Here is a 13,702-nt window from a genome sequence, read left to right as displayed (position 1 = left end):
GACACGATCTTATTTGTAGAGCCATAAGAGCGAGTCACATATTTTTGCGGCCTTCGAAGAGTAACATATTATACATATAAAGTGGTTGCGATTTTAAGGCCCGGATCGGTTTATTGCATAATGTAATGGCTCCTCTACACGATGGGCCAACGGCGGCCACTCCAAGGGACACATTTATGCGTTAGAGGGAGCAAGTGATATTGCTATATCATTCTACCGCATGGCTGCGTCCCTTGGAGTGGCCGGCGTTGGCCCATCGTGTAGAGGAGCCATAACTGACAGGCCAGGCCAATTTACACTGACATCGCACCCGTACAGTCAGCAGCAGAAGTTGCTAAGCGGGCCAGGTGTTCAAAATGATCTTGACGCGACTTTATTGTTAAGAGAATAAGAGCGTGTCAAGGTAATTTTGAACACCTCGCCCGCTTAGAAACTTCTGCTGCTGACTGTACCATGAGTCACTGACAGTATCAAAACTGGCATATACGCTAACGTGTATGTAATTTACTTTCTATACATCTCGCTCGCACTAATATGCGAGTACGAGCGAGATGCATAGAAAGTAAGCTACGTTCTCGATAGCGTTTATGTCATTGCCAAACTGGTGAGACCACACAGATGTTAGAGTGACATTCCATGTCCAACTGCAGCTGCAATACTGTTCATTTTACTGTGGAAATTGACAATGACAGCGACGCGTTTCCATAGTAAAATGAACAGTATTGCAGCTGCAGTTGGAAATGGAATGTCACTTTAAGTTATCCTTCGTTTCTCTCGCGCCAATACATGTACGGAAGAATACGAGTGAAATGCACGATAGCTAATTACCGGAAAATGGGGTGAGTAGGGATTACGAGGGCAGTTGCGTTATGAATGGGGCGAGGAGAGCTGAGTTGGTTTTTACAAGCTACTGCTGCGTAAATTATATATTCTAATACCAAATCAAGCTATTATATTATAAATACAGTGAAACCTGGTTAAGTGGGACCTGATAAGTGAGAAACCTCTATAGCTGGGACTCATGGTGCGGTCCCGACACTTTAGCACTGAATTACCTCTGTTACTGAGAAAAAACGAACCTCTATAACTGGGATTCGTTGTTGTGATTTTATAGTCACATTTACCTCTATAATTGAGACAGAGAGTGTATTTTATTTTACCTCTTTTACTGAGACTATATTTATAAGATTACATTTTCCTAGTTGTTTTTTAGAATTTTATAGGGAATGGACTTCTGTATCTGAGATAACGTCAATCTATGACCTCTCTAACTTGGACTTCATTGAACAATTTCCGTATTCTTACTAACTCTTAGTTTATCCACAAATTCCGCATTTGCCTAATTGTGTCCAAACAACTTCAAGTTTGATTTAGTTAATTTATGTAAGTTAAAACTATCGAAACGAAAGCTGAAATTTCGATAAGTAACACGAAAAAATAAATTTTCTTTTATTAAATTTCTAATACGCAATAAAGTCCGTATCAAATTTAATTTAATTTTGAAATATCTATCCTTTGGAGAATCATTCAAAATAAATTCAAAGAAATATTTAAACAGACTTATAAAATATTTAGGGACAAGGATTATTTTACCTTATTTATTTCTAAAGATAATTACTAAATACCTTATTAACCACCTCTATAACTGAAATATACTCTATTCTCACCTCTATTAATGGAACCCTCTGTAAATGAGACAGAAATTTATTTGTACCTGGCTAACTGGGAGCCTGTGTAAGTGGAAAACCTCTTTAAGTGAGACAAATTTGTTCGTCCCTTGAGATTTCACTTATCCAGGTGTCGATTCAACAATTTTCAAAACTCTCCTTAGTAGGAAATCTCTCCTCACCGCTACCAAGGGGTGAGCTGGGATTTCCTACTATTTCGTACTTATTTTTAAAGTTATGAAATGGAACTACACAAAATCATAAAAAAAACTAAAATTCAATGGACCGGAACATTTATCATGTATAAAAATAAGTTTGCCACATGTAAAAATAAAAAAATTATCGAGGTAAAAAATGTCAGTTTTGTCCCTACTCACTCCATTTTACGGTTTCGTAAATTTTTGTAAGTTGAACGAATCTGCTTAAGAATCACATGCCTCCCCCCCCCCCCACCCCGCCATCGCCATCTAAATGAAGTTCCGCTCTCATTTTAATTTCATTCATTCATCATTCGTTCCATTCGCGTCTGTGAAACTATGTAGGTACCCAATGATATAACTTTGAATGGGTACTTACGTTATAGCAGAGATATATATAACTCCGTATAAGATAAATAAAGTCTAAGAAAAAAACGTGCCTCGGAAATCATGAAAAAGTCATTCTCGAATAGATGGCGCCATTACCTTTGACCTATTCTCGGCTAAATGACGTTGACGATACCGTTTGATATTTAACAATTTTAACACATATCAGTGAAAGAACATGGGTCAGTATGGAACAATAAAAATTAAAAATCATTTATCCGTAAACATATTTTGATTAATTTATACATATTCAATTTTATTTTAAGTTTTAATCGTGTGTCGATAGATGGCAGTAAATGTACCGTGACTACAAAATTTACTTTGGCAATAGCCCTCTATCCTATCTATTCTTGGTTATAGACATAGGAGTCGACATTCAAGATCTACATTAGATTTTTACCGGGATCCCGGTATTGATGAAGACAGTTTCGGTATAAATACCAGTATTGAAAGAAGTCCGGTATTTGCTTTGTTGCTAAGGATTACTGGACAGAAAGGAAGACGAACGAAGAGATCCTGAGCATGGCAGGAGAGAAGAGATACCTGTTAGACACAATAGCTAACAGAAGGGGCAAGATGGTTGGCCACCTGATACGGCACGACAGATTCTTTTTAAACATCCTGGAGGGCAAGATTGAGGGGAAAAGACGCAGAGGAAGGCCCAGGCTCGCATATCTCAGCCAAATAAAAGAAAAAGTTTCTGTCGTGTCGTACGAGGGAGTTAAAAGTAGAGATGCCACGAATATTCGGCAACTATTCGGTATTCGGCCTATTCGGCCATTTTGCCGAATATTCGGCCGAATGTTGCTTACTATTCGGCCGAATACCGAATATCTGTTGCACCTACCTAAAAAGAAAAATTACACAATAAAATTACCAAAAACTAGCTAGATTTAATATTTAAAATGTATTCTTGGAAAGTAGTTAAATACAAAGACACGTTTTTGAGCATTTGTTGATTGCAAAATATTTCATTTTTATCATGGGTCTGATTTGAATTGACTCTAACTACATTCATTAATTCTGTTCAATCAACATAAAAATATATCTTAGCAAACGTTGTACTTTGTTGGCGAACAATTTTCATAATAATTGTGACTCAAAATGTTCGCATGTCATGCCGAATATTCGGTCACCGAATATTCGGTATTCGGCCGAGAGAGGGGCCGAATATTCGGTATTCGGCCAAATTCACTATTCGGGGCATCTCTAGTTAAAAGGCTGGCCCAGCAAAAAGAAGAGTGGCGATTACTCCACCGACAAGAGCATAGCTCTTAAATAGTGATGATGATGATGATACTACACTTAATTGACAGAATCCCGCTGTCAAGTTGAGATATAATATATGTCCAAAAGACACGCGATCGCATGTCAACACGCATCTTAATTTTAAGGCCGAGCCACACCGGCTTGCGTGTGCGTGACGTGCGCGTGTGCGTGCGCTAAAATGTTGGAGCCGCACACGCACACATCACGCAAGCGGTGTGCCATCCCTCATAAGGATCTGTATACTACAACGCCGCACGCGCACGTGCACGTCACGCACACGCAGCCGGTGTGCACAGGCCTTTATTCTTTGTACATGCGTTTGCGTCTTCTGCACTCTAATAAAATCAAGGATGATGCTATGGACAAACTATTAGCGTACCAATTGCTAGCAGAACCCCTGGTCAGTGGGGAGACACCCCTGACTACGGGCAAAGAGAATAGATTGTATAGAGATGTATTTCTGTTGCCGCTATAACAACAAATACTGAAACAGAATAAAATAAAGATTTAAGTGGGGCTCCCATACAACAAACGTGATTTTTGACCGAAGTTATATAAGCAACGTCGGGCGGGGTCAGCACTTGGATTTGTGACCGTTTTTTTTGCCTTTTTTTGCATTATGGCGCGAGTCCGACTCGCACTTGCCCGGTTTTCTTATATACCTAAGATGTAGTTTGCAGTCCTAGAGGATGGTGTAGACTGTAGTCTGTAGGGTGTAGGGTGTAGAGAGTAGGGTGTAGGGTGTAGAAGCAGAAGGTGTAAGGTTGGAGCCGGTGTAGCATTATTTGACATTCATAAGCGCATTGTAATATGCTTATATATTGCATTGTATAAGGTACTTGCACCTAATAAGGCCCAGTTTTAAAGCTTGCTCAATTTCAAAATTACGTACTTTTATAAGTGTAAATGAGTTTAAATTTCTCGCCCATGTTTGGTTAGTACCATAGACAAAATTGCAAGTTCATATCAAAAATGAAAAAAATAAAAAAATAAATTAAAAGTGGGCCTTATTAGGCGCAAGTACCTTATTGTAAATCAAGAGTGAACAGGCACCTTCTGGGCGAGCTCGCTCCATCGTAGGCCACGTCTACGCCTCGGCTAGTCTGTGGCCATGAGTAAGCCCATTCATAATAAAAAAAAAATGCTTACTTGAATAAACTATATTTACCTTTCTATTACGATTGCCTCAACTTGACCTATTAGGCCCACTTGCACCATTCGACTAACCCGGGGTTAACCGGTTAATCCTGGAGTTACCATGGTTACCAGTACAATTTGACGGTTAAACCGTTTAACCCTGGGCAGGCGTGGCTCACTCCGCGATTTCGTCGCTTTGCTACAGGTAGCTAAAAGTACATCCGTTTGACCCCAATTTTGGGGTTTGCCATAAGCCGCGCGTGGCGCTGTCGCCACCTAGCGGCCATATCTGTGCTGATCGTAACAGACGCGTTTTGTTAGAGAGTGAGTCTTCTGTACCTAGTACTTTTATTTATTCTGGGTGCAAATAGGCCTTAATATAATATTTTAGCGTTTCTGAACATTCTCTGCTCCAATGGTTATCTTTCAAAACCACAGTTAATCAAGAAATTACAGCGAATTACTGTAATAGCCAGTTACGAAAATTGCGGATGAAACGCGAACGCTTAAATTGTGAAAATGATTTTGTACGGTGATGAAAAGCTTGCAGATCTGGTGCGAAAAAAGTTGTGAAAAAATGTCGTTGCACCTGTAAAAAAGTTTTTGTCTGTTTAGTTTAAAATTTAGCTTACTTTTTGTAGTTTATTTGTAATACTAGGTTATGCTCGTGACTTTGTATGCGTGAATGATAATAGTGACTTATAAAAACTATCATAATACAAATGTATGTCTTTCCAAACTCGAATTTGTATTAAGCCGACCACTGACTAACAGTCCGCCGGACGATATCGGCCTGTCAGTTGTTCGGAACTGTCAAATTTTTGTTCTAACCAGTGGGGCGTTCGGCTCAGCATTGATCCGAGCAATTATTATGACAACATGACGTCCCTTTGCGTGCACGACCATAGATAATAATGCCTTAAATTTTGACAACCCTAAATAGCCGAAAGGGATAGTACCTACAAGTTAGGGACATGATTCGACCCTGAATCGCTGTCAAACTTCGGTTTTGTAGGAAGTGTCCTTTCTGTACGGTAGTACTATTACTTATTCTGTGGTCCTAGCTAAAGACTCCGTCACACAGGCGCGTTTGCGGGCGGCGCGTGAGCGGGGCGCGCCGCTTTTAAATAGAGATGCACCGGATATTCGGTTACTATACGGTATCCGGCCTATCCGCATCACGCGGATGCTCCGCATCGATTTTATGCGGATGCGGATGCAGATGCGGATGTTGAAAATAATGCGGATGTTCCGCGGATGCGGATGCGAATATCCGCAACATCCCTGATAGAAAGTATAGAATATCCAATTTAGCAAGATCCCTAATTGGCTGTTATGTGGTGTCTGTACATGTACTTAGATGTAGTATTGTTAGACTATACAGGGTGATTCAGGAGACGTGAGCAGGACTAACACTGCGCATTTCGTAAATTATAAGCAACTGTTTCGTATCAGTATTAGTGAGGTTAACGTTAATTTTCTAGTCATGTTGAAAAAAAAGGTAATTAATTTATTTACCACATGCATGGTCACCCTAAAATTAGAATACTAAACTACCGATATTCTGTGTCAAATTGAATGTCAAGACTGTCGTCACGGTCTGGTTACTTTTGAAAACTCGTATCTCACTCAAGTTGACAGTTTATTTTCTTCGTAATCAAAATGCTGTCATTACGGTTAAAGAGCTTTTATGTTTATTAATTAGGTCTTGTAGGGTGACCATTACTGTAGAGAATTAAATTTGCCCTCACCAAAAACTTAAAAAATGGGAAAAAGTGTGGTTGTTTCACATAAATACGACGGCGATCGATCAATTATCAGTTACTGAGTATGCAGGATTAGTCTTGCTCACGTCTCATGAATCACCCTGTATATTCATATATACATATATTATTATATTTGTGTTAGTCGGTATCGGCGAACGGGTATCGCAACAGCTTACGCAAGAAAGCTTGCAACAGCCTGTAGCTGAAGTTGACACGGTTTGGGAGCCAAGGTCGGACAGACATGCATGCGGACTTATGTAATGGGTCCTTGTGGCGAAAGGTGTAAGTTGGTGTGTAAGTCTTATAAGCGCTGGTGGCCTAGCGGTAAGAGCGTGCGACTTTCAATCCGGAGGTAGCGGGTTCCCCCGGCTCGTACCAATCGTTTTGAATCGTTTTGACAGTTCCAAAAAAACCGGGCAAGTGCGAGTCGGAAACGCGCACGAAGGGTTCCGTACCATAATGCAAAAATAAAACAAAATACCCTTTGGGTACGGAACCCTAAAAAAGCAAAAAAAAAAACGGTCACCCATCCAAGTACTGACCACTCCCGACTAGAGATGGGTAACTACCCGGGTAAATACCCGAGAGCGGGTATTTACCCGGTAAATACCCGATATTTACCTACCCGCGGGTAAATACGCGGGTATTTTCGTATTTCTTCTAAAAGGTTGCTATGAGGTGAAGTTCGATTTTAACATATCAGTCCAATTATGAATAGCGTGTAAAATCATTCCCTGGCTTTCGTAAATGTTTTAAAATGCTTTTAATATACATTAGAAAGATGAAAATAAATACTACTTATGAATGATAATAAAAAAATTTTTGCAGTGTCACAACTTGGGAAGCTCATAAGTCAAATACAGTTAGTTTAGGACAAAAATTTATATAACCTTTTTTGTAGGAAATTCTGTCTACTTTAGTTTGTACATACAAGACTTTTCAATATTAATGACAGATTCCAAGAAAAATGAAAAAGTTCAATTTTCCCCCCTCCCCCCAACCACACCCCCCGCCGACCGAAGTTCGAATGTGTATTATCAACGTTAATTTACTCAAATCTAAATAAAATACTCTTATGACGGCCTTTTTTTAAATATTTATCAAAATTGTACTAAAAATTCCTTAGTTACAACTGCAGGTTTCACTAAACCATTTCATTTTAAATGACATACAATAATTACAAACATTAACTCGGTTTATATCTCCACTTTAACACAAATCGACATGTGCAATAAGAAATGAATCTACCCGCCCATTCGGGTAGATACGGGTAAATACCGGGTAGATGGGTTTTTACCGGGTATTTACCTGGGTGGGTAAACTGGGTAAATACCCGCGACCCATCTCTACTCCCGACGTTGCTTAACTTTGGTCAAAAATCACGTTTGTTGTATGGGAGCCCCATTTAAATCTTTATTTTATTCTGTTTTTAGTATTTGTTGTTATAGCGGCAACAGAAATACATCATCTGTGAAAATTTCAACTGTCTAGCTATCACGGTTCGTGAGATACAGCCTGGTGACAGACGGACGGACGGACGGACGGACGGACGGACGGTCCCGTTTTACCCTTTGGGTACGGAACCCTAATTACTCTTTGGGTACGGAACCCTAAAAAGAAACTGATTTGACTAGTAGTCACGCGTTGATGCCTTTTGTAGGACTTGACTGTAGCTACTTAGGCACTTGTCCCAGCAAGAGCGAGTAAGCGATTAACTATCGGCGATTTTCTCGCCCGAGAAACGAACAAAAGATTAGGATCCTGTGTTAGTAAAAGAGACGCATATATTAATAGTTCATCGCTGGCTGTTCACACTGCCGGCGAGAACACTCGCTCTACTAAGTAGTTTGTCGCCGCGATAAGATAAAACTAGCTCAGCGGTACTCGCTCGGCGTTGCTCGCTTCGTAGTTAGAACTCAAGCTGCGAGATCAATCAGTCTGTGTGTTCGGCTACGCTGCACCGCCCGAGCGAGTGACGCGAGTAATAGCCCGTCGCACTCGAACACTCGCCTATAGCCGAGCGACAAAACTATTGGAGCTAACACTCGCTTCTCGCCGCTCGCCTACTCGTTTCTAGTTTATCGTTCTACTCGCTTATCGCTCATCGTCGGCGGTGGGACTAGTGCCTTATTGTATAAAAAGACATATTCAAAATAACATACAATTAGTAAGAAGTACAAAGGCGAACTTATCCCTATGAGGGATCTCTTCCAGTTAACCTTTGAGTAGATGAGAGGAGAGAGTGAAAAGAGGGAGGGAGGGGAGAGGGGGAGGGATATGTTACGACTTGTTCTATTTTATGGTGCAGTATATAATATTTATTACCTTAATAAAAAGGCCCTTTCTCATTATGTTATGTAAGATCTTTTGATCTTCTATTACTTATATTATTAATATTAAAGTTTTCCATTAAAACCTCAGAGTTCATTTTTCATTGTTACGTGTATAGGAAATCGATAATAATCGGAACTTAATTATAAAGCAGCGTGACTGACTAACGACTAACTGATTAATCGATTAACTGACAACGAATAAAATATTCTAAACTACTGATTGATGACGTTTTAGATTAAAAGCCTTTATTTTAGAGACCAAAAAACACTTACTTGTCTAAAACCTGACAAGTACGAGTCGGACCCGCCCACCGAGGGTTCCGTACTTTTTAGTAATATCAAAAAGAATAGATAGTATAGAGGGGTCCTGTCATAGTTAATTTTGTAGTCACAGCAAATTTACTGCCATCTATCGACACACGACTAAAACTCAAAACGAAAACGTATAAAATTATCAAAAAAATGTATGTATATGGATAAATGATTTTATTATTTTTATATCATTTTGACCCATATTCATTCACTGATATCTATGTGTTAAAATTGTTAAATATGAAACGGTGTCGTCACGCCATCTAGCCGAGCATAGGCCAAAGGTGTGTGCGGCATCTATCCGAGAATGACTTTTCTTGATTTCCGAGGCACGTTTTTCCTTAGACTTTATTCATCTTATGCGAAGTTACATATGTCTTTGGTAATATATGTTGTTATAGCGGCAACAGAAATACATCATCTGTGAAAATTTCAACTGTCTAGCTATCACGGTTCATGAGATACAGCCTGGTGACAGACAGAGAGTGGAGTCATAGTAATAGTCAGCAGTGGTTTAATGTCGCGCTGCAATAATGCTGCAAGAAATAGATAAAGTTAGACCAAGAAAAGTCTGCAGCGATTTTGATAGCCCACGCAGTGTAAGTGTTATTTAAACGTCACAATTTCATAGAAGTTTGACGTTTGCAATGCGTGTGCTATCAAAATCAGTGCAGACTTGTTTATAAGCTTTTATTTAGTTTCACCTGACCCTTGTCTGTGTGTAATCAAATTAAATTTGATCCACTTCCCGGTTTCCGATTGAGTTGAAATTTTGCATACATACGTAAGTCGGGTGACAATGCAATATTATGGTGTCATTGAGCTGATCTGATGATGGAAACCAGAGGTGGCCATAGGAACTCTATGATTAAACAACGAAACCTAATTGTGTTTGGTGTTTTTAGAATTGTCTCGATGAGCATTAGTTGCCTGTGGAAAGAAAAGTACAGTCATCGATAAAAGCTTGTATCAAAAATGAAATTTTTGCCAAAAACTTATTTGGTCTAACTCTAGGCGATAGTAATGTAGTCTGAATCCGAACGGTACCTTAACGCACTAACTTAACTAGTCAGAGCAGCCAGTGGTGCAACAATAATCCATTTTTAATGAAGTATAGTTTGCGCAATAGGGACTGAGGTCGACTGTATCAAATTAGGTTACGCTTCAGCTCGGTTGCCGAGCGCAGGTTCGATTCAACGACAGTTTCCTCCGTGGGTTTTGATGCTAGAGCAATGATTTTTTCAACACAGTATAATATTGTCAATATCTGTGTCGGACCGTTTTGTTTTTTTTTTATATTTTTGTTTTTAAGGCGCTAGAGCCCTTCAAAAATGGCCAAAATGGCCTAATTGACTATGCCGCAATGAGAGGCGTAGTATTCAAAACTGATATCAATTAGCCAAAAAAGCAAAACGGTCCGACACAGATAATTTCATAATCATTTAGATTTCCAAATTTGGTTACGATTGGTTAAGTTTTTGAGGAGGAAACAGTCGAGTACGAAACCTCGATTTTTGAGATTTTAAGCAGGATTTTTCGCCTTGTCCTTATCGCACTAGTTTTAGGAGCCGCTTCCGTTAGCGAGACGATTTACCTAAAATATTTAAAAATCGGCTCCTGTTTCGTCTTAATGAAGTATAGTTTGCGCAATAGGAACTGAGCTCGGCTGTAACAAATTAGGTTACGCTTCAGCTTGGTTTGCGTTTTCGTTTCAAATTATTTAAGTCATCATCATCATCATCATCTCAGCCATAAGACGTCCACTGCTGAACATAGGTCTCCCCCTTTTTTGTGGGGTGAATGCCATAATCGCCACGCTTGGCAGGCGGGTTGGCGATCGCAGTCGAGTACACCGAATTTGAGGGACGCTGCTGCCCGTCCACCGGTGGCCTTGGACGTAGTTTAAGGACATACCCGGGTCCAATTATTTAAGTATAAAATGAATATTATACTTAAATAATTTGAAGAGGGAATGAGGGGAGGCCTTTGCCCAGCAGTGGGACACTCCTATAGGCTAATAAAAAAAATGAATATCATAGAGTTAGTCCAAGAGAAGTGTGTAACGATTTTGATAGCCCTCGCAGTGCAAGTGTCATTTTAAACTTCAAACTTCTATGAAATGATGACGTATAAATAACACTTGCACTTTCTTGGTCTAGCTCTATAGTTCGTTTTTTTAGCATTAGAAAGAAGTTGCAAGAAGGTAAGCGATCTTGCCATGTCTTTTAATTGAAAAACACTTTTTAAAAATCAAAAACGATTACTTATGAAAGCAGAAGAATATAAATGATCGTGTTAGATTCATAATTGTTACATATTTGCCGTAACTTATTTTTAAAATGTATTTTTCAATTAAATGACACATCAAGATTGTTTACCTTATTTCTCATCATCATCATTTCAGCCTATATACGTCCCACTGCTGAGCACAGGCCTCCTCTCATGCGCGAGAGGGCTTGGATTATAGTCCCCACGCTAGCCCAATGCGGATTGGGGACTTCACATACACCTTTGAATTTCTTCGCAGATGTATGCAGGTTTCCTCACGATGTTTTCCTTCACCGAAAAGCTAGTGGTAAATATCAAATGATATTTCGTACATAAGTTCCGAAAAACTCATTGGTACGAGCCAGGATTTGAACCCGCGAACCTTATTTCTAATGCTAAAAAAACGAACTATAATATACATACAGAACGCGTTGAAGTCTTTTGTATCGTATCTGAGGTGTCGAATAAATGTATATTGCTCTTTTCTTGGTGACCTATCTTACTATTTATTTATTTATTTATTTATTAGTCAAATAAGTAACACAGCATTACAGTAAAACCAAGGCACTGTGAAACTACAAAATAAAATACAATAAGTACAAAGAAACTACAAATAAAAACTATACGGGGGTTTTAAGATAAAAGTGTACCATTTACTTTTTTACAAGTTTTTTTTAGCTGCCCTAGGCCCCAGGCCCTGTAGCCGCCCCTTTCAAGTCACCCATAATATTGACTAGGTACATTTTGAGTTATTTCTTGTTACCATCAGCGAATTTTTTGTCACAATTTGCCGCCCCTAAATATCTTGTAGCCCTAGGCCCGGGCCTACTGTGCCTTAGGGCAAATCCGCCACTGCTTGCAATGTACCTATGTAAATATGTAGGTAGTTATGTAACTATTTATGTACGGGTCAAATCTTGCATGCTAAATTTGACCCATTTTCCGACTTCTCATGAAGCTGAAAATTTGCATACATATCTAAGTCGGGTAATAATGCAATATTACGGTACCATCGAGCTGATCTGATGATGGAGACCGGAGGTGGCCATAGGAACTATGTGATAAAACAACGCAACCTAATTGTGTTTGCAGTTTTTAGAATTGTTTCGATGAGTATTAGTTGCCTGTGGAAAGAAAAGTACAGTCAGCGATAAAAGCTTGTACCAAAAATCGAATGTTTGCCAATAACTTATTTTCAAAAAATTTTGAATGTACTTTCGCGTATTTAAGTATGTTGTGACGTCTCCACACTTATTTTTGTGTAAGTACTCGTTTATTTGGGTGCATTATATATACAATATATAAAATACTAAACTATATTTTTCAGCTATATACATTTTCAAATAACTACCTAGCAAGAACTACTGATAGCGGTACTGATAAGTACACTATTTGACGCTAAATATCTACTAAGAAATAACTCTTTTTGGTGAGCGAAGTCCTTTTGGTAACGCTACGTCTTACGTAGGCGAACAACGCGCGAACGCGGCGCGGCGCGGCGCGGCGAAATCAATCCTTTGATGCCCATAGAAGTGTCTTACGTAACGCTACGTCTTACGTAGGCGAACAACGCGCGAACGCGGCGCGGCGCGGCGCGGCGAAAGCGGCCGCCGCCGCGCCGCGCCGCGCCGCGCCGCCTGACATTCGCGTGCAAATCGCGCCGCACCGCGTTCGCAACGAGATCGCTTACGTAGGACACTTCTATGGGCATCAAAGGATTGATTTCGCCGCGCCGCGCCGCGCCGCGTTCGCGCGTTGTTCGCCTACGTAAGACGTAGCGTAAGCGATCTCGTTGCGAACGCGGTGCGGCGCGATTTGCACGCGAATGTCAGGCGGCGCGGCGCGGCGGCGGCCGCTTTCGCCGCGCCGCGCCGCGCCGCGTTCGCGCGTTGTTCGCCTACGTAAGACGTAGCGTAAGCGATCTCGTTGCGAACGCGGTGCGGCGCGATTTGCACGCGAATGTCAGGCGGCGCGGCGCGGCGGCGGCCGCTTTCGCCGCGCCGCGCCGCGCCGCGTTCGCGCGTTGTTCGCCTACGTAAGACGTAGCGTAAGAACACTGACACTCTTTCCTTACTTATATTTCTCTCTGCTTCAGCTATATACCGGGTGTGGCCTGTAATATGAGCAAAAAATTGAACTGTAAGCTGTACTCCTCATACTGACCAACATTAGTTCAGCGACTTTTAAAAATTACTTGTGGTTTGATTTTTAATACGCTTTAAAGTTTATTCTAAGACGCAATGTATTGCGAATTTTGTTATGTTTAAGACGTGACAAGCAACGTCAATCACAATGATATGGCATGGCGATGGCGTCCATTGAAGATAATATTTATTTTGTATGTCAAAGTCAAAGTCAAAGTCAAG

This window comes from Cydia fagiglandana, chromosome 25 (genome assembly GCF_963556715.1).
Source record: "Cydia fagiglandana chromosome 25, ilCydFagi1.1, whole genome shotgun sequence".
Lineage (NCBI taxonomy): Eukaryota > Metazoa > Arthropoda > Insecta > Lepidoptera > Tortricidae > Cydia > Cydia fagiglandana.
The sequence above is the reverse complement of the archived record's forward strand: the minus strand, read 5'-3'. Positions refer to the sequence as shown.